The following is a 22,232-nucleotide window of genomic DNA, read 5'->3' as shown; positions in this document are numbered from 1 at the left end:
AAAACAATTTTGATGGCAAAAACAGCTCAGTATCCCCCAAACCTCCCTCCTCACCTTGAGCAACAAGGTCTAAAGTTACATCTATTCTATTTATTTTCTTGGAGTCTTTTCACCAACACAATGTCCTCCCTTGATATACAGTATTATTTTCAGGTTCCATTAGCTTTCTTTAGACAGTGACATTAATTCCCCAGCTTCCTGCCAATGAATCTAGCAATTCTACTCAGGGTGAGAAGATGTTTTTAAAAGCTTTTATTATGCATTTAAAAAGCTCAATAGGAGGCTGTGCAAGGGCAGCTCTTGATTCACATTTTTAAACTCAATGTTGAGCTGGAGAATCTCTCCAGCTTGAAGGCTGCTGTGAGCAATATCCTAAAAGGTAAAATAGGCCTGTTTGAAAAACAGAATCAGCAGCCTCCCTTGGCTCCCAATATGGGAGAGTAAGTATCCAGCTCCTCTGCATTTACTTACTAAGCTGAATCCCAAGACTGTACAATTTAACATATTGCAGTTCTCTAATAGAAGGAAGAAAAGGTGAATCATTCTCTGCCATGAGTGAAGTGCCACAAGGAGATGTGGGTGGTGATTCTAAATGGAAAAAAGGAGCAGCATTTCTCTTGCAGTGGAGGCTGATGTTTCCACTGTTTAATGTAAATACTGAAGTCAGAGCTTGATTTTTACAGCTGCTGTTTCACCTCGTAGAACCTGTAAATAACAGACAACGTTTGGGAAAGTTCAAATGTGGTGGTTCTTCATGTGTGGCTAGACACTGGTAATGGGATGCTGAAAAGCTGTGTGGTGTTCCTATGCCATGCAGCCAGAAGGGGCCAGTGCTCCGCTTCCCAGGAAATGTTTAAGTTAGATTGTGATGTTAAAACCTCTTCTGCCATCCTGTTGTTGGGAGGCTTGTGTTCAGGAGAATGAAGAAGCAGAGATGAGGTAGGAAAGTAATTGTTAGTTGACATTTAAAGTCCTGTTGCAGCAAAACAGATAAGCACTCAACTTTAAGCATGTCTTTAAGTCCCATTTGACTCAGTGAGATTTCAACATTTGCTTAAATTTTTGCTCCATAAGGATACATGTCTTCATTCGGGCAAGAACAATTACAGTACTGTTCAGATGAGGGTAATGTTTTTAAAAGTGTCTAAGTGATTTTATATCCACAACTCATGTTTGCTTAATTTATATCAATAAAGCATATTTCTGCCTACAGGAAAACAGTTGCAAACCCCCCCTCCCCCAAGAAAATTTATGAAATGAATCAATAATATTTTAAATTGGGGTTGATGAGGAGCAGACCAGAAAGGTGAAAATAAAGCATAAAGCTACTATTTTTGTTTTTATAAAAAAGATAAACAATTTTAGAACATTAAATTGGCTAAAAAGTATAGACTATCCTTTGACTTGAAACAGTTGAATTTGGAGCTTCCATTAGCTTCTGGGTGTTGTGTATAGGGCTGTGTATCCAAAGCCAACATATGGCACTATGCAATTTTAATACAAAAATCATAGAATCATAGAATCATAGAATATCAGGGTTGGAAGGGACCCCAGAAGGTCATCTAGTCCAACCCCCTGCTCAAAGCAGGACCAAGTCCCAGTTAAATCACCCTAGCCAGGGCTTTGTCAAGCCTGACCTTAAAAACCTCTAAGGAAGGAGATTCTACCACCTCCCTAGGTAACGCATTCCAGTGTTTCACCACCCTCTTAGTGAAAAAGTTTTTCCTAATATCCAATCTAAACCTCCCCCATTGCAACTTGAGACCATTACTCCTCGTTCTGTCATCTGCTACCATTGAGAACAGTCTAGAGCCATCCTCTTTGAAACCCCCTTTCAGGTAGTTGAAAGCAGCTATCAAATCCCCCCTCATTCTTCTCTTCTGCAGACTAAACAATCCCAGCTCCCTCAGCCTCTCCTCATAAGTCATGTGCTCTAGACCCCTAATCATTTTTGTTGCCCTTCGCTGTACTCTTTCCAATTTATCCACATCCTTCTTGTAGTGTGGGGCCCAAAACTGGACACAGTACTCCAGATGAGGCCTCACCAGTGTCGAATAGAGGGGAACGATCACGTCCCTCGATCTGCTCGCTATGCCCCTACTTATACATCCCAAAATGCCATTGGCCTTCTTGGCAACAAGGGCACACTGCTGACTCATATCCAGCTTCTCGTCCACTGTCACCCCTAGGTCCTTTTCCGCAGAACTGCTGCCGAGCCATTCGGTCCCTAGTCTGTAGCGGTGCATTGGATTCTTCCATCCTAAGTGCAGGACCCTGCACTTATCCTTATTGAACCTCATTAGATTTCTTTTGGCCCAATCCTCCAATTTGTCTAGGTCCTTCTGTATCCTATCCCTCCCCTCCAGCGTATCTACCACTCCTCCCAGTTTAGTATCATCCGCAAATTTGCTGAGAGTGCAATCCACACCATCCTCCAGATCATTTATGAAGATATTGAACAAAACGGGCCCCAGGACCGACCCCTGGGGCACTCCACTTGACACCGGCTGCCAACTAGACATGGAGCCATTGATCACTACCCGTTGAGCCCGACAATCTAGCCAGCTTTCTACCCACCTTATAGTGCATTCATCCAGCCCATACTTCCTTAACTTGCTGACAAGAATGCTGTGGGAGACCGTGTCAAAAGCTTTGCTAAAGTCAAGAAACAATACATCCACTGCTTTCCCTTCATCCACAGAACCAGTAATCTCATCATAAAAGGCGATTAGATTAGTCAGGCATGACCTTCCCTTGGTGAATCCATGCTGACTGTTCCTGATCACTTTCCTCTCCTCTCAGTGCTTCAGGATTGATTCTTTGAGGACCTGCTCCATGATTTTTCCAGGGACTGAGGTGAGGCTGACTGGCCTGTAGTTCCCAGGATCCTCCTTCTTCCCTTTTTTAAAGATGGGCACTACATTAGCCTTTTTCCAGTCATCCGGGACTTCCCCCGTTCGCCACGAGTTTTCAAAGATAATGGCCAAGGGCTCTGCAATCACAGCCGCCAATTCCTTCAGCACTCTCGGATGCAATTCGTCCGGCCCCATGGACTTGTGCACGTCCAGCTTTTCTAAATAGTCCCTAACCACCTCTATCTCTACAGAGGGCTGGCCATCTCTTCCCCATTTTGTGATGCCCAGCACAGCAGTCTGGGAGCTGACCTTGTTAGTGAAAACAGAGGCAAAAAAAGCATTGAGTACATTAGCTTTTTCCACATCCTCTGTCACTAGCTTGCCTCCCTCATTCAGTAAGGGGCCCACACTTTCCTTGGCTTTCTTCTTGTTGCCAACATACCTGAAGAAACCCTTCTTGTTACTCTTGACATCTCTTGCTAGCTGCAGCTCCAGGTGCGATTTGGCCCTCCTGATATCTTTCCTACATGCCCGAGCAATATTTTTATACTCTTCCCTGGTCATATGTCCAACCTTCCACTTCTTGTTTCTTCCACTAAATGTTGGTGTTCCATTCTGAGTGGGCAGTAGGGCATTATCAATAGACATGCATTAACATGTCTTATGATAAAGATGTTCTGATCTTCTGCCACGTCATTGAATCTTCCATTCTGGTTGATAAAGTGTTGCAATTTGATAATCACACAGTTTTAAACCAGTGGTTTGGGGCTATTAAGAGATTAAATTATCTCCTTTTCTTCTCTTCCTTGAAAGATACCCTAACATCCTCTTGAATAGTTACTTGTATTAACAGGTTAGGATTATCTTAAACTAAACATCTCTTCCTGCTGTGAATGTGAGGTGCATAAGCTATCACATTTGTGGATCTGTATAAAAATAATTACCTCATCTTCTAAAAGATTAGATCTCTAGGTTAGAATTAGATTCACAGAGAAATACATAGGAAAGGTTTTTAATGCGTCTTTTCATGATATCAATTTTGTTAACAAAGAAAATGTCCCATTCTGTTCTTAGGTATCAGAGCATGTACCAATGTTTTTATCTTGAATTTCACTAAGGGCTCATCTCTTATGCTAAATAGCCCCTTACTCCATGAATAGTCCCACTGAGACCAATCAGACCTCTTGAAGAATAAGATATTTCAGTGTGAGCATCAGTAGCAGTCAGTCCCAATATTTTTTACAGGATCACCAGTGAGACACATCACCCAATCTGTGAGCAAACTCAAACCCCAAGCAGTAAGTTTTGTCAGTACTTTACAGACAAAGTGAACAGAGCTTCTGTCATGGAGCTCACTGAACAACAACACCAGAAAAGTCTTCACTATCATGCACTTGTACTTCTACCCTATTCGACACATTTTAGGAGGTCTAGCCCTGGATATACTACTATTTCTTGTTTGCCACTTTCCTTATTTGGGGTTGGTGACTTTTATAGCCTTCCTCTGAAACTCATGATCATTCATCAGGCTCTGGTACAAATTGTTCTTGCTAAGGTCACCAAATATCTAGTTCACATACCAAGTCTTTGGTCTCCCACTTGGTCATCTTTCACCCACAATCATTGCCAGAGCTATTCTACCTACGTTGTTCTCAGATTTCTGTTGAATATGCACATACCAGGATAGCCTAGCCTCCTTCAATTTGTCTTCAATTGGAGTAACCCGCATTAGGCCCTTTGCAATCTCATTTTGTTTCCATGTCTCTTATACACAGGCCACATTTACTCTTCTCTTTAAGACCTCATGTAGCTCCACGCTTCCAGTCAGCATTTCTACATTGCAATTTGCACACTTACTCAGCTTACTCACTCAGTTCTTTAGCTTTAGCATCCCATGACCCGTTAGAACAGTCAGGCAAAGCTGTTGTACATTGCTTGTGGGGAATCCAGCCCTCTAGGGTATGCTTGACATGGACATCAGTGCACATGAGCTTATCTGTTAGATAAGCTTTACAGGTCAGATGCCCAAGCCTGACTCCTTAGGTTTGAAATTGGAGTTTCCTTCTGCAAGGTGAGCTGCCTGCCAAGGCTAATCAACCTCACCTGCCCAGACAATACTTAATTCTTATCATGTCCTTCAAACTTTCTATGCCCACTAAGCCCTGCTGAGAGAAGTCACCAGTTGGTCTGCCACTGCTTAATGAATATTCTTAGCTGCCCTGCATATCTGCAGGACATTTCTCTATGCACCACCTGAGGACATGCCCAGTGGGAGCTGATTGATTCATCGGAGGCAATCCTGCATATAAAGGTGTATAATACGGAAAGCTCTTCTGGTGTTGGCCTGTTTGAAACATACTTCTACAATAGTGTCTTCTTTCCATGCTGAAGTCCAGAGTCAGCATTCTACAATGGTTTATATAGTGGTATATGACAGGTTTCAGAGTAGCAGCCGTGTTAGTCTGTATTCGCAAAAAGAAAAGGAGTACTTGTGGCACCTTAGAGTCTAACAAATTTATTTGAGCATAAGCTTTCGTGAGTGAGCTGTAGCTCACGAAAGCTTTTGCTCAAATAAATTTGTTAGTCTCTAAAGTGCCACAAGTACTCCTTTTCTTATAGTGGTATATGTTAGTCATTAGGCACAAAATAGTCAGAAAATCAGGGCAAGCAGCAAAGTAGACTAAATTGCTCAGCTGAGACACTATGTGGATGCGCAAAGCAAGTATAACTCTGCTCATCTGCAGAGGGTGAAAGAGGGGAAGGTAACATGCAAAAAGTGTGGCCAGCCAAAACAGAGCAATTAAAGGGTAAGATTTAGCTAAGTCTGTTCTGTGCAGGTAGGTTTAAAAAGACCTAACAAGAGTTTAGTGCACTAAATCCCACTTTCCCCACCATTTTCACAACAGATATCCCAAACATTCCTGGCAGCACAGAGAAAGGGCTACACTGGCCCCTTGGCATAATTGAAAAAAAAATCACCCTTTCGGACAGAAAGCATAAATGTCGCTGGGGAAGGGAGGGAGAAAATAGTTTGTACACCTGGTACTGGGCAATTGGGAGGCAACAGTAATGCTAGAGATGTACCACTGTGAGAGTGTAGCTCAATGGTTCTTAAACTTTTGTAGTGGCGATCCCTTTCACACACAAGCCTCTGAGTGTGATCCCCCCTTATAAATTAAAAACACTTTTTTATATTTAACACTATTATAAATGCTGGAGGTGAAGTGGGGTTTGGGGTGGAGGCTGACAGCTTGCAACCCTCCAGGTAATAACCTCGTGACCCCCTCAGAGGTCACAACCCCCAGTTTGAGAACCCCTGGAGTAGCTGAATGGTGCGCTATACAGCAGTGATATGGTTAGCACTCCTAGCAAGATAGAAAGGGCCAGATTCTATCTGGTGCTTGCACTGGGACAAAGCCAAGGCAAAGATGAAAGAAACAATGTAATGGACAGGCAGATTTCCAGTCCCTGTTCCCAGGAGATTGCAGTGCCACTCTGATCCTACTCTCTGGGCGTGGGGAGAGGACACAGTGTCCCACTGACGGAGGCAGAGCCATGGATTCCTTCTTCCCAGGCATCAGTCAATGGAGTTGGAAAGCAGCTGGGGACAGGGCTGGATTAGCCTTTTGTTGGCCCCTATGTAGTCATTATGGGCCCCTTCTGAGTGTGGGCTTGGTGCGACAGCACCATTGGTGCCATAGTAAACACGGTTCTGATGGGATGGAGATGAAAACAGTTATTCAAAACCAAAATAAGATATTTGAAGCCATGCTTGATTGAGACCTCCACTCAGCCCGTATGGAACAAACTGGGCTAGGATCAATATACCCAGAATATTATTGAATTTGGTTTACTTGTGTGGGAGGGGATTGTTTGTTAGTTTTGTCTTTTTTGTTTAAACACACAGAGCCTGCTTGGGGACCTGAACACTTGTGTTTAATTAGCACATTTTATGAGCCATATTAAGCATGGCTATAGCAGCCAACAGAGTTGCACCTGCATCTCCCTACCACCCCGTCCTCCACCCAAACTAATGTTTCGTAAATACATTTTTTGAAAGCTAGATTTTCTACTTTGGTTCAATAATGTTTTAAAAAACTCTTTAAAAGGTTAGTTTCTGTTAGTTTCCTTTGTCTCGCCATCCCTTGTGACTTTAAGTGAAACAGTAAAGTTACAGGGGTGGAGTATGGGGAGGAAAATTGCTGGTGCCTGTCTTTTGCAGGGAGAAAGGGCCACTGAGACAGACAGACACACACTCTCTCACACTTTATCACCACAATCCAGCCTCCAGCCCCTACCCCAACCTTCACACCTGGGCTCTCCTCCCTCATCCCCCTACTGTCCCCCCCCACACAATTAACCCACACCTTCACACAAGGGCTCTCCTCAATCACCCTGTTATTGCCCACCCCCCACTTTCACCCCAGGGCTGTCACCTCCCTCCCTTCTACTGCCCCCCCCCCACAAAGCCAATCTCACCTTCAACCCAGACTCCCCTCCCTCACTCCCTCTGCCCCTCCATACCCAACCCCCACCTTCATACCCCGCTTCTCCTACCCCACCATCCACAGAGTCACCGCTAGCTCCTGCTTCACACCCAGATAGGGTTGCCAAATTTCTAGTCGCACAAAACTGAACACCCTAGCCCTGCCCCTTCCCCAAGGCCCCGCCTCCCGCTCACTATATTCCTCCTCCCTCGGTGCTCACTCTCCCCCACCCTCACTCACTTTCACAGGGCTGGGGTAGGGGGTTGGGGTGCAGGAGGGGGTGAGGGTTTTAACTATGGCTGCAGGGTCCAGGGTGGGGCCAGAAATGAGGGCTTCAGGGTGCAGGAGGGGGCTCTGGGCTGGGGCAGGGAGTTGAGGTGTGGGAGGGGGTAAGGGCTCTGGCTGGGGGTGTGGGCTCTGTGGTAGGGCTGGGGATTAGGAGCTTGGGATGCAGGGGGGGTTCAGGGCTGGGGCAGGGGTTGGGGCATGGGCTTATCTCAGGTAGCTCCCGGTCGGCAGTGCTGTGGGGCTAAGGCAGGCTCCCTGCTTGTCCTGGCACAGTGCTGCGCATGCCCCGGAAGCAGCCAGCAGATCTGGATCCTAGGTGCGGGGGCCAGGAGGCTCCACATGCTGCTCTCAGGCGCTGCGCCCCACCCCAGCTCCCATTGGCCGGGAACTGACCAATGGGAGTGTGTAGCCGGTGCTTGGGATGGGGGCAGTGTGCGGAGCCCCGTGGCCCCCCCGACTTAGGAGTCGGACCTGCTGCTGGCCACTTCCAAGGTGCAGCGCGGTGCCAGCCAGGACAGCTAGGGACTAGCCTGCCTTAGCCCTGCAGCACCACTGACCGGACTTTTAACGGCCCGGTTGGCGGTGCTGATCGGAGCCACCAGGTCCCTTTTTGACAGGGTGTTCTGGTTGAAAACCAGACACCTAGCAACCCTACATCTGGATTTGCCCCACAACTATCCCTTCCCCCCAAACGGTGCTCTACCTCTTCCCCTCCCCACAGAGTGCCGGGGCAAGTTTCCAGGCATTTCAGCTGGCAAGAGGGGGTGGGGGCAGCAGCCAGACCCACTGTCACCACCTGCCCTGGCCCTGAGGGCCACAAACAACCAGCCTCCCCCACGCCACCCCTGATGGAGGCCGAGGACACACATACACATACCCGGGGTGAAGCTGCAGGGTCAAGACGGTGCCCCGGAGCCCATGGCTGGGCATCAGGGTCGCCAGGGGCTGCATGCCGGGAGTCACAGCACTGCTTCCATCCCAGGAGAGTGGGGGCACTCGAGAGAGGAAGGGTCAACCCAGGAGCCCCTAGCCCGTGCCCCATAGGGAGGGCGGTGGGGTGGGATCAGTGCCCCAGCATCAGGAACCCTCTCCCTGCACCATTTTTTTTTGGTCCACTCTGCTGCCACTCAGTTCAACTGGGGGAGCTCACAACATGCAGGGCATGGTGCAGGGCATTCTGAGAGTGGTCGTGTAGCTGGTCGCGCAGGTCCAAGGTCCCCAGTGGAAGGCTGTGGCGTGCAAACTACAACTCCCAGCACACTGCTTGGCTGTGGCCAGGGCTGGATTTGTGAGCCTCCAAGTAGTTATTATGGGCCCCTTTCGAGTGTGCGCCTGGTGGCACTAGTGCCATTGTAAACCTGGTATTAGCTGGAGAAGGAGGGAAATTACTCTCCCCAAAAAAGTTGCATCCTGGAGTGATGCTTCTCGGGTAAGCCAGCTCCACGTATTCTCCAGTGTAGTACTGTGCTTATGAGGAAGGAAGGAGAAAGGAGGCCCAGCTCCACTTGGAGGGCTTAAATATTTCCTTTTAACTGATTCTGTTCATTTCTAGAACTGCATGGAATTTTGGGGTTTCACTCTGCATGGATTTTGATAAATATTTAAAAGCAAAGAAAAAATAATCAGTGTGAACTCACATCTCCTTGACCCTGAAGTTTGTTTTGAACATCAAATAGTAGAACAAAATTCATTTAAAAAAATAACTTGTCATTTCCAGCTGTCCAAGATGCAAACCAGCGCATCTTAGATGATCTTCTTCCAAGCCATTGATTAACCCACTGTGTTGTTCGGAGGTGGGCCCAGGTTTACGTGAAAAATTCACATCTCTTAGCAAATATCTCTCTTAACTTGTCCTGAGTTTTGAGTTAGAGGAGAAACTAGAATATAGGAGAGCTTTTTGAATAGTTCCTGTTTTGGTGCAAATACCTTACTCAGTTCTACTCGTTTTCCCCTATCCTCCTTCTGCTTTTCCTGGGGAATTGTTCTGTAGCAGGGTTTTATTTTCTGCCTGCCCTTTCATATTTCCTGCCAGAAGATTAACAAAAGAAGAAAAGAATGGAGATGAATTTTGGAGATAACTCACTATTCTCACTGGCATAACAGCAGAACACATGGAATGAGGGATGTCATTTTCCAATTCTCTTTAGCCAGTTTCATTTAACATTTCCTGTTAGTTTCTTGACAGTGCCAGTGTAAACCCCTGACTCCATGAAGGTGTCTTCTTTGTAGCAATGAGTGGTGGTAAATCATGTGAGGAACAGGATAACATTTATTACTGCTAGTATTCCAGTGCTGTAAGGCAAAAAATGAGTCTTTACCCAAGTGTACTAGCAATACAAAGATCTAATCCTGCAAACTCTGGGTCATGTGAATAGTCCTCACATACATCAACAGATATGAAAGGAACTATTCACATGAGCAAAGGTTTTCAGGATTGGGTCCTTACTGAGATAGCACAAAAGCATACTGGGAGAATAGTCTTGAAGAGTACAGCTGATGTCATCATATGTTAAGTGGTCTGTATTGTGGCACTAGCTGCCACTGTAGCCATGCTGTTGTAACTGCACCAGAGCAAACCCCTACTTTAGACACATGGCACTGCTGTAAAAAGTGACCTGCACAGGTGCAGCTTTATGCCCTTTGCAGCTCATCAGAGTAGGCTGCATTGACTGAACTAATTTTTCACACCCATGCAGTGTGTCTACAGAAGGGGTATGCATGAATGCAACACTCATGCAGCAACATTTAACTCTGATCTCTGCTGTCTCATACATCGAGCCTTATTCTCTTCTCATTTACACCACTGTAATCAGGAGTAGCTCCACTGACTTCAGTAGAGTTACATGCACATAACTCAGAGCAGAACCAAGCCCATGGTGCTGTTCCTAGGAATAAAATCAAATGTCCCTTTTATTGCCAGGCATGTGTATCCAATACTTTTTTTGGCCATTATTAACAGCCCTGCTATGCAAACTGGCTTCTGATTTAAAAATCTCAACCAGGGGATTTGTAGTCCTATTGATTAAGATTTCTCAATAAGAAAGGAGAGCTTATCTCAGAATGGTAGCAGAGAAAGCCTAACCTAAAATGAGTAAAGGCTATCATTATAACTGCTGTACTTTAGGGACTGGAATCCATTGTACTTCAAACTGAAATGGAAAATTGGAAAATCAGGTTAAAATGACTATTTAGAAATATGCAAAAAAAGGGTTATGAACTTCAAAAAGAAAAAGTTTTGTAGGAATCGTAATGATATTACAGAAGCTCAAATCTATCCAAAGGCACGGTCCAAGATTTTCCAACGTGACTAATGATTTTGGGAGCCGACCTAGAAATACCTGAAGAAGGCTTGATTTTCAGGAAGTGCTGAATATCTCTTCTGAAAATCAAGCCTCTTTAAGTTGTTTCAAGTTGAGTGTCCAAAAACTGAGACACCCAAAAATCACTTTTTGAAATTTTTGCCTTAGTACTTAGCCCCAAAAAAATCTAACAATATTTTATGACAAAAGAAAGAAAAAGATTCCAGTCATTGATCTGTGTGGCCTTCCTAGTACATCCCGTCTGTTTTGGTTTTATCTTGTAAGTTCTTTGGGCAGAGACTGTCTGTATTTTTTGTCTTGCGCAGCACTGAGTACATTGTTGACACTTAAAAAAATAATAGAAGTAAGGTGGGATATTTTTAATTTACTGAATAATATTCCTTTACTTTCCAACTGACTATCAAAGATGATATAGCAACCTCTAGGTGTAAATTTTTGGGCCAGTGACATGAGGAGGCAAACACCTACTCTTATAACAGGGGTGATGGAACACACATGCAGTACTTATAACAAACTGTGTGACTTTCCAATCTATTCTCTGACCTCACAGGGATGTGAAGGTGTGATTCCAGGGATGTTGCCATTTAAGTGTGGGCATTTATCATTTGAAAACAATTAATGTGATCTTGCTATTCCTTGACTTTCCAATGGTTAACTTCAACATTTTAATTATTAACACTTTGTTTCAAATCTGATTGCTATGGCATCCTCTGACATGACAGTCTAGGAGTAACTATGGAAGAAGGCACCTTAAATCATCTTACAGCTACTTAAACACAGCATGTTAATAATAACCATTTAATAGGTTTTTGCAACAGATGAATACACTAAACAGACAAAAACCTGTTTTCTTCTTTCATAATCAGTGTCAGGACCCTTCAATTTGCTGTCATAAATAATGACACATTTTAGATAGTGTGTCTTACTGTAATAATGTAGTATTTCCTTGACTTACCTTCATGCATCAGTCACAACAGGATACTGCCCACCCTGTCTTACTGTTTAAGTCTTTTATTTTTGCATTTTCAGAGTAGCACAGTTCTATCTTTGGGGGCAAATATTTTACAGGGAGAGCTCATCATGTTAAAACACCATGCCACATTTGATTAACCATAAAGTATATGAGCAGTAAAAAAAAAAGGAATAACTTTGTGTAAAGTAGTGTCCTAAGCCTGACACTTGAGCTGAGGTAACAATAAAAGTTAAATGGGGACCTTATCAAGATAATGTACAATACAATCTAAAACTGAATAGAAAGGGTGGGTTATTGTGGTTTTGGGAGAAGAATTTATATGCCTGAAAATGTTTTTGAATTCCTGAAGGGCAAAAAGGCCTTTATATAACAGCAGCATGCTCAGATACTATGATTCAATTTAAATATATATAGGTAATGACAGTTTAATGTCCCAAATTATTTTAAATCTGTATTTTATATACAGCTGTGCTGTCCAGTAAACAAAACAAAACAATAAAAGTGTCACTTAAAACTCATGGACAATGGATAGAAAGAGACCCTTAATGATAAATTTACATCTCATTCTTGGATAATGGAAAGAAATGACTTCTGGGTTCTATTCCTAACTTTGCTACTGGCTCATTATGAGTGAAATAATTCTTGGAGTGGAGGGCCAGAGGTTTAAAATCGGGATGGTGATTAAAGTGAATCACGTAGGTCACTGGTTCTCAGCTGAGGGCACGCGGACCCCTGGAGATCCGTGAGCAGGTTTCAGGAGGTCTGTCAAGGGCCAGGCTTCAGCCTCAGACAAGGGGACTTGGACTTCAGACCTGGACAGTGGGGCTCTGGCTCATGCTTCAGCCCCAGGCTCCGGGCCTGGGCAGTGGGGCTCAGGCTTTGTCTCACCTGTACATAAAAACTTCCATTGTGAGAGATTCAACAACTTTCCTAGGTAATTTGTTCCTATGCTTAACTACCCTTACGGTTAGAAAGTTTTTCCTAATGTCTACTTGCTGCAATTTAAGCCCATTACTTCTTTTCCTGTCCTCAGTGGGTAAGGGGAACAGTTTATCACCTTCCTTTTTATAACAACATTTTACATACATGGGTTATCATGCCATCCTTCATTTTATCTTTTCCAAACTAAACAAATCCAATTTTTTCAATCTGTTCTCATAAGCCATGGACCTTCTCCAATTTGTCCATATATTTTTCAAAGTGTGGTGCCCAGAACTGGACTTCAAGACCTAAATCTGAACTAAATTTTTCCTTTGTTGCTTATTAGATTTGTTAGAATTTTTTGCTATTGAAACCATTTCCTGACAATATAGTGTTTTGTTGAAATCAACATTTTTCTCAGGAAAAATGTCAATTTTGATTAAACTTTCTTACTTTTTTAAGGGGAAAATGAAATGAATTTTGTTTCAAATGAATGAAACGGTTAATATTTTTAATTTTGACATTTCCATGTCAACATTTTTTGGAACTTTTTGTTCTACAATTTTTTTATTTGTTTTTTTTTTAAATATTTTTACTTTTCATCCTGTTTTGGAATGAAAATAAATGTTGAAATATAGGAATTTCCCCCAGGATGTCAATTCCACTTTCCTAACAGCTCTGTTGCTTCTTTTCCAATGAGGTCACGTCTGGTTTTGATGAGAGTTATTGTACCATAGAAATACAAACAAGGGTAGGGTATAAGCAGCCAGAAGCAGATGATCTTATGCCATTTTATTTATTACTTTTAGTTACAGAGTATTGTCATGATCCTTATGCTTTCTTCCAAGAAAATATCCAAAGTAATTTTTAAAGAGGAAGGGGAAGCAGGGGAGAGAAAAATGTAAATAACATTAAATAAATAGGATAATTCAAAAAATCCACAAAGCATTTGCAGCTCTTTAAAGTTGAAAAAGACAATCTAAGCAAAACTGCCCTGACTCTATGCACAACTACATGCCAGAACTCTGAGGCTGTATTTTCAAAGGAGTCTAAAGGTGATAGCTAGCCAGATTTCATGAAAGTTTGAGTATTTAATTACCGTAGACCCCTTTGAAATCCCAGCCTTGGTGCTTTTCTAGTTTTCATAAGCCTTGTGACTGAACATGGTTTGTATTGGGGGCACACCAAATGGAATACGTACATGAAATCTTTAATTTATGGAGGTGGTGGGGGAAAAGAGATGAACAATCCTGTCAAAGGGTTGGATCCTACAAACACCTATGCTCATGAGTAACTTTGAAGTCAGTGAGAATACTTGAATGAGTAAGTGATTCACGTGTATAGATGTTTGCAGGATTAGGCAGGCATTTGGTGTTGCTAAATTCACTTCATACATAAAGTAGGTTTCAGAATTTTAAACTGACAATATTGAAGGAGAAAAGACAATATTTGAAAACTTTTAAAAGAGTGCATGTGTTGCCTTTATACAGTGCCAGATCCTTCCTTCATGTGGTGTGCTAAGAAACTTTACTGCGCACTCGGTTCTAATCCCAAAACTCAGCGTTAATGCTGAACTTTTCTCACATCTTCCCAATGTGTCACAACTGAACATCTTCAGGAGTGATTTCTTGCACAAATTATTTCTAGTCTTGTGTTTTTAATTGTACCTCTTTTTCCCATCAGTTTTCTCTGTCTCTAGGTACTCATATGACCCTCATCTCTGTAGTGAATGTGAAGTGCTCACATTCTAATGGATTTATCCTCAACATCCCTGTGAAGTAGGGAAATATTATGCCTCTTATAGAATGGGGAACTGAGGCATAGATTACATGGGTTGTCCCAGGTCTCATAAGAATTCTGTGGTGGTTTGAGTCACGGGCTGAACCCAGATCTTGAGAGGCCCTAGCCCGGTGCCTTATCCATTAGACCATCTTAGAGCTAAATTTGCTTTATGGCTTCTCCATTGCAGTTGAATACCTGGTATTTTATTATTGCTTATTTATGGAGTGCTATAGTTGTACACATTCACAACACACACAAAAAATGAACTGCTTTTAACTTGACATGGAAGGAGAAGACCAAGCCAGAGAATGGATTTGACAGGGGTTGACATGTTTGGAATGACTGGAGAGATCTTGTCAGCTGTGTTGGATGCACCAAAGGAGACAAGTGAGTGAAAGGGAGGCCCAAAGAAGGAGGTTATAGCAGTGCAGGTGAAAGATGATCAGGGAGGAGGGGGCCAGAGTTTGAAAGTGGGCATGGATAATATGATGTAGAGGAAGGATTGAAGTAGTGATATAAAGGAAGAATCAACAGGATTTAAATAGAGCATGGTTATGGGAGAAAGAGTCAGATGACAGATTTTGAGATGGGGATTGAAACATGGCATTAAGAAGGAGGGAGAGGAGAAGCATTGTGTGGAAAGAAGAAACTTTAGCTTTGGACATGACATTTAAATTATGTTAATTAATAGGCCTGATCAATCTGATCACTGTTTCTGTGAATTTCCTGGACTCTGCCATTCTGAAGGGTAGTCCTTATTCTGGATGAGATCTACTCCTATTTTACTCCTATTCTATAGGCCATGAAATATATCATTTGCTTATATCCTGGCTTCATTTAACCACATTACAGTATGCCACAGCTTTGCTGAAAACTTAATTATAGGAGCTCATTTTACTGAGAATTCATTGTTTGGAGAAAAAAATGAGGAAATATTTATCGAAGTTGTAATCACAAAAATATTTTTGTGTGTAGCTGCAGATAGATAACGGTGAGCAGAACCGCAGCCAGTGACAATGACACATTTTCTGGATCCCTAAATAATCAGCACACTCAGTTCAAGTCCAGTTGTAATTGTACAGTAGAATATTTCTTGGAAGATTTATGGGGATAGAAGAGAATTAGCTAAATGAGTTCACTAAATCAAAGGGAACTGCCTGTAAGTTCTTTCCTCCAACCTCAGCCAGAGTTTCCAACAGAAAGACAAGTTTTCTTTATCTATAGGGAATAGCTGATGAATTCCTCAAAGGGGAACATGTTCAACATTTCTCAGACCCAGTGCTTGATTGTGCACAACCACCACCCCTCCTTCTTCAAGTGAAAGTGTAATGCTCAATTATGTGTGTCTCTGAGGCAATCTTGAATACTTATGGTTTTTCAGAGAACAGGTAGCTGGGCATAATGTAAGTCCTAAACTGTGGGGTTATTACATCCACTGACCTTATTAAGAGTTGCACTGTCTTAGGCCTGGTCTACACTGGAGGGGGGGCGAGCTAAGTCCGTCTAAGTTATGCAACTTCAGCTATGAAAATAGCGTAGCTGAAGTCGACGTACTTAGAGCTACTTACTGCAGTCTCTTCACTGCGGTAGGTTGGCTGCTGATGCTCCCCTGTCGACTCCGCCTACGCTTCTCACTCTGGTGGAGTACCGGAGTAGACGGGAGAGCGCTCAGCGGTTGATCGCTCCATAGGTATGTGTAGTCGTGCCTTTAAGTGCGGGCAGAATTAAGCCCAGTGAAAGTACATTTCCAATGAAGGATTTAATTTTTCAGGATTAGATTTATAGAATTATAGAAATGTAGGCCTGAGGAACCTTGAATAGTCATCTTGTCCATCCCTCTGCAGTGAGGGAGGACCAAATAGACCTAAATCATCCCTGGCAGGTGTTTGTCTAACCTGTTCCTAAAAGCCACAACCATTCTTGGAAGCTTATTCCAGAGTTTAACTATCCTTATAATTAAAAGTTTTTCCTAATATGAAACCTAAATCTCCCTTGCTGCAGATTAAACTCATTATTTCTTGTCCTACCTTCAGTGGACATGGAAAACTATTGATCCCCATCCTCTTTATAACAGGCCTTAACACATTTGAAGACTGTGACCAGGTTTTCCCTCAATTTTCTTTTCTCTAGAATAAACATGCCCAGTTTTTTAAACCTTTCCTCATAAATCAGGTTTTCTAAACCTTTTATCATTTTTGTTGCTCTCCTCTGGACTGTGTCCTGATTGTCCACAACTTTCCGAACGTGTGGCACCCAGTACACCAGCTGAGACCTCACTAGTGCTGAGTAGAGCTAGACAATTACCTGCTATGTCTTTCATACGACACTCCTAGTAATATACCCCAGAATGATATTTGCTTTTTTTGTAACTGTTTCACCTTGTTGATTCATTCAACTGATGATCCACTCTTACCCCCAGATCCTTTTTAACAGTTCTACCACCTAGCCAGTTGTTCCCCACTTTGTAGCTGTGCATTTGACTTTTTTTCCTTCTCATGTGAGGTACTTTGCATTTGTCTATATTGAATTTCATCTTGGTGATTTCAGACCAGTTCTTTAATTAGTAAAGTTTTGAATTTTAATCCTATTTGTTCTCCAAAATACTAGTTTACCCCCCTTCCCAGTTTGATGTCATCCATAAATTTTAAAAGCATACTCTCCTCCAAATCATTAATGTAAATATTGAATAGTTCTGGACACAGGACAAACCGCTGAGGAAACCCACCAGATACACCCTCCCAATTTGATAGGAACCATTGATGAATGCATCCGATGAAGTGAGCTATAGCTCACGAAAGCTTATGCTCAAATAAATTTGTTAGTCTCTAAGGTGCCACAAGTACTCCTTTTCTTTTTACTCTTTGAGTGTGGACTGTTCCCCAGTTTTCACCCACCCTATAGTACACACTTCTCTAGTAAGGGACAGTGCTAAGCATAAGCAGACTAAATAATTGCTTAGGGCTCTGAGCAGCTCAAATGCCCGCCCCCACCCATTAATCATTAGTATGTGGTATGTTCAGGGGCCCAAAAAATATTCCTGCTTAGGGTCCCCAATGGGCTAGCATCAGCACTGTCCCTAGTTGTTGCTTTTTTTGAGACTGTCATGTGAAACTGTGTCAAAGGCATGACTAAAATCAAAATATATCACATCTACAGCTTTCCCTACCCCCCTCCACTAGGCCAGTAAGTCTGTCAGAAAAGAAAATTAGGTTGTTTTTAACAAATCTGCATAAGTTATTCCTTAGAACCCTATTACTAAGGCCCTACTTAGTTTGTGATATTGCAGATCCTGCAATATTAAGGTTTCCATCACAATTTTGATTTTAGTTAGCTTACTTGGCACAGTCCACAATTTTGGATACTTTTTGAGATTTGCAACACATACTTTTTCTCCCATTACTATAGTAGAACCCCATTTATCCAAGCTGATAGCAGCTGGGGCTCAGGCTGTCATCTCTGTGCATTAGTGACTATAATATAGTTGCAGCAAAATATCTGGTTATAAAAAAAAAATTGCAGGCATAACTTAATACTTGAGTGTTTATATTGTTCCAGCAATTTTTTGTTAATCAAATAGTTCTTCTCTGGCTCTTCCAAATTATCACAATTAATAAAGGTCCATTATTATTTTTCCATGATATTCCATGTCTTGTCCTCAACTCAGCTGCAATTATTTAACAATCATCCTGTAATTCAAGTAGGGCCTTACCTATTACCCTATAAGTTCTTATAAATTGATTTTTTAATTATTAGTTTCGGTATCTTGCCAGATATTGAAGTTAGGTTGAGTGGTTCATAATTCTTTGGGTCCTCTTTGTTCCCCTTTTGAAGGGTAGGTACTGTGTCTGGCCTTCTCCAATCCTCTGAGACCACACCCATCCTTCATGAGTTCGCAAAAATAATCACTAACGGTTCAGAGATTGCTTCAGCTAGATCCTGAAGTATCCTGGAATAAATTTTATCAGGCCCTGCCAACTTGAATGCATCTAACTTATCTAAGTCTTCATTAATGTATTCTGTCCCTATTTTGGCTTGTGATCCTTCCCCCTTGTTGATAATATCAATTGTGTTAAGCATCTGGTCACAATTTACCTTTTCAGTGAATGTCCATGGATTGTGAAGGCACAGCAGCTGGGAACTATCTTGACTAGGGCTGTCAAGCGATTAAAAAAATTAATCGCGGTTAATCGAGCTGGGGCTGGGAAGGAGTGGGGTCTCTCCCCTGCCACAGCATCCACAGAGCTGAGGCTGGGAAGGAGGACTGCCTTGCCACAGCCCTGGAGCTGGGGAAAGTTGCCTCTTTCTCTGGCCACTGCAACCCTGCATGTTGCAAATTCCCTCTACCCCCTCTTCTCACCCCACTGCCCCCTCCCACCTACCCCTTATTCCTCCCAAGGTCACCACCTCCCCTTATATGAATCTTCTCCAGGGTCCAGGCACCTAATTCATGCCTAATTCATGCCTGCGCGGCTTCACTAATTAGGTGGGTGGCTCTTCATTCTCTCAACTTAGAGGGAACTAACCATGGACCACCTGAATTGAGCTCGCGGACCACTGGTGGTCAACAGACCATAGTTTCAGAATCTCTGCTTTAGAGCCTACAAGTCCATTCAGTCCTACTTTTTGTTCAGCCAATCACTCAGACAAACCTGTTTGTTTACATGTACAGGTGATAATGTGTTATACTTGTAAGAAGCACACGGGATCTTTATAGGGGAGAAGGCAGCACACTGCATTTATTGAGAATACAACAGTTAGCATATGCTTTTCAATCACACACACACACACACACACACACACACACTCCATGCACATAGTCCTGCCAATTGATGTTTATAGTTACCAGTCTGGAGTCTGGATCACTCTAGTGGCCAGCCAGATTGGTCGCAGAGGGGAGCAGGGCTCTGTCGGTCATGATTCAATGCTCCTGGAGTGTGGCAAGACGAACCCCAAAATCCCATGGCCCAGCACCCTGTTCTTATAGTCTTTTTTCTCTGTTGAAGTCTATAGATTTTGCTGTCAGTTTGTGACCAGTTACTTCTTAATTGGTGTTTATTTTGATGTTAACATTCCAAAACACCTCTGAGAGGGTCATCCTGTCCTGGTTTCGATTTAATCAATTGTCATGTCTTTAGGGGTGCCAGCCTCCACCTCAGGGTTGTCAATCTGCCCTTCCTTCATTATGGATGCGCGTTGGTGGTTCTCTGATGTTCTTAATGACAGGTTTCAGAGTAGCAGCCGTGATAGTCTGTGTTCACAAAAAGAAAAGGAGTACTTGTTAGAGACTAACAAATTTATTTGAGCATAAGCTTTCGTGAGCTACAGCTCACTTCATCGGCTGCATTCAGTGGAAAATACAGTGGGTCTCTTCACTCCTTCTTCCTTCACTCCTACTTCCTTGACCATCTGGCTATAATGATGGCCTTCACACCTTATCTTTTCCTGGAGCATACATTCCTCATTCACAAAGTCTTTCACAGAGACCTTAAAGAATACAAACAGCAGTATTTTATATCAAGGAAAAGACATTGTAAATTAAAGTTTACTACATCTTATAACCAAAACAATTCACATTGGGACCCAGGCTTTCAATGCTCCTCTAATCCAGGGGTCAGCAAACTTTCAGAAATTTTAACGTTTTTTAGAAGGTCTCGCTCTATAAGTCTATATATTATATAACTAAACTATTGTCGTATGTAAAGTAAACAAGGTTTTCTAAATGTTTAAGAAGCTTCATTTAAAGTTAAATTAAAATGCTGATCTTATGCCACCAGCCCGCTCAGCCCGCTGCCAGCCTGGGGTTCTGTTCACCTAGGCCGGCAGCAGGCTGAGCAGGGCTGGCAGCCAGGACCCTGCCTGGCAAGGGGCAGGCAGCCAGAACCCCAGACTGGCAGCGGGCTGAGCGGGGCCGGCGGCTGGGACCCCAGACTTAGCCCGCTGCCACTCAGCCCACTGCCGGTCTGGGGTTTCATCCACCGTCCCCGCTCTGTCTGCTGCCAGTCTGGGATCCCAGCCCTGTCCACACAGAGTGGATACCTACCTTCTTCCTGATTCTAGTCCATTCTCTTCCTCTTTCTCTGCACGGAGCTGAGAGTGGGAGTGCACTGAGCACAGGACTGGGGGTGAAGGAGCAGGTTGGGGTGTAGGGTCTGGCAAGGAGCTAGAATGAGGGAGGAGGCTCAGGATTGGGGCATGAGGTTTGGGGGTGGAGTGCTTACCTGGGCAGCTCCCATTTGGTGCAAGAGGTGCAGGTGGGAATGTTGGGGGTGCAGGAACTCCCGTTTGGTGCTCAGGGTGGGGGTGGGAATGTAGGGGGTGCAAGAATCAGGACATGGAGTGTGGGGGGGCTGAGTATGTGGGGGGTGCAGGAGTCAGGGCAGGGGGCTGGGAGTGTGTGAGGAGGGTGCAGAAGTCAGGGCAAGGGATGTGGGGGGACTGGATATGTGTGGGGGGTGCTGGAGTCAGGGCTGGGGTTGCGGAGGGTGCAGGGATCAGGGCATAGGGCTCGGAGTGTGTGAGGAGGTGCAGGGGTCAGGGCAGAGGGCTGCGGGGGAGTGGGCTAGGGTCCTGGGCGGCTCATGGCAGGGAGCTGAAGGGGATATGACCTGATTCCATCCCCTGTCCCCAAGGTCCATCCCCACCTCTTCTCCACCTCCTCCCCAGAGCAGCGAGTGCACTGCATCTCTGCTTCTCCCCCTCCCTCACAAGGGCCATCAGCTGATGGGTGGCAGGGAGGGAGAGGAGGAGGGGCAGGAACCCAGCACACTGGGGGAAGAGGCGGGGGAGGGGGGACTTTGCCTGCCCTGCAGCAGCAGCCGGCAGGACCAAGCTTCTTCATCCTGCCCCCGTGGGAGGGCAGAGAAGAGCGGGCCGGGGCGGGCAGGATTTTCAATGGCACGCTGCTGCCTGCCAGAGTCCCAGCCTGGGTTCGGCAGCGAGCTGAGCGGGGCCGGCGGCTGGGACCCGATAGGTGGCAGCGTGCCATTAAAAATCGACTCACGTGATGTTTTTGGCACACATGCTACAGGTTGCCAACCCTTGAATCTATTGAACATGGACACAATACAGGATCCTGTCTCTTACTAGCTATATCTTAAAACAAAGAACTAAAAGGGCCTAATTTATAATGCATGGGAAATAGAATCTCTCCTAGCCCCAAAAGAGTCATTTCTTTCTACTATTCAAATGGGTAGCTGGTAAAATGAAATCAAGACATACATTAGTACCTCTATTCTTATAGTAGACTTACATAATCCTGCTCCTACAAATGCTGCCCTTTTCTTGTTTACAATGTCACCAGAAAGTAAAAATAGGCATTCACATGGCACTGTGGTAGCCGATGCAAGATATTTGTGCCAGATGCACTAAAGATTCATATGTCTCTTCATACTTCAAACACCTTTCCAGAGGACATGCATCCATGTTGATAACAGGTTCAGCTCGATAACCATCCAAAGTAGCGTGGACTGACGCATGTTTATTTTCATCATCTGAGTCAGATGCCACTAGCAAAAAGGTTGATTTTCTTTTTTGGTGGTTCGGGCTCTGTAGTTTCCACACCAGAGTGTTGCTCTTTTAAGGCTTCTGAAAGCATGCTCCACACCTC

General features: G+C 43.8%; 1 protein-coding gene across 2 annotated transcripts in view; it reads left to right on the top strand.

The window, feature by feature from the left end:
• LINGO2 (leucine rich repeat and Ig domain containing 2) overlaps window positions 1-22,232 on the top strand; it is an 809,277-nt gene that overhangs the window by 340,719 nt on the left and 446,326 nt on the right. The window lies entirely within an intron of this gene.

This window comes from Dermochelys coriacea, chromosome 5 (assembly GCF_009764565.3).
Source record: "Dermochelys coriacea isolate rDerCor1 chromosome 5, rDerCor1.pri.v4, whole genome shotgun sequence".
Taxonomy (NCBI): Eukaryota; Metazoa; Chordata; order Testudines; family Dermochelyidae; genus Dermochelys; species Dermochelys coriacea.
The sequence above is the reverse complement of the archived record's forward strand: the minus strand, read 5'-3'. Positions and strand labels throughout refer to the sequence as shown.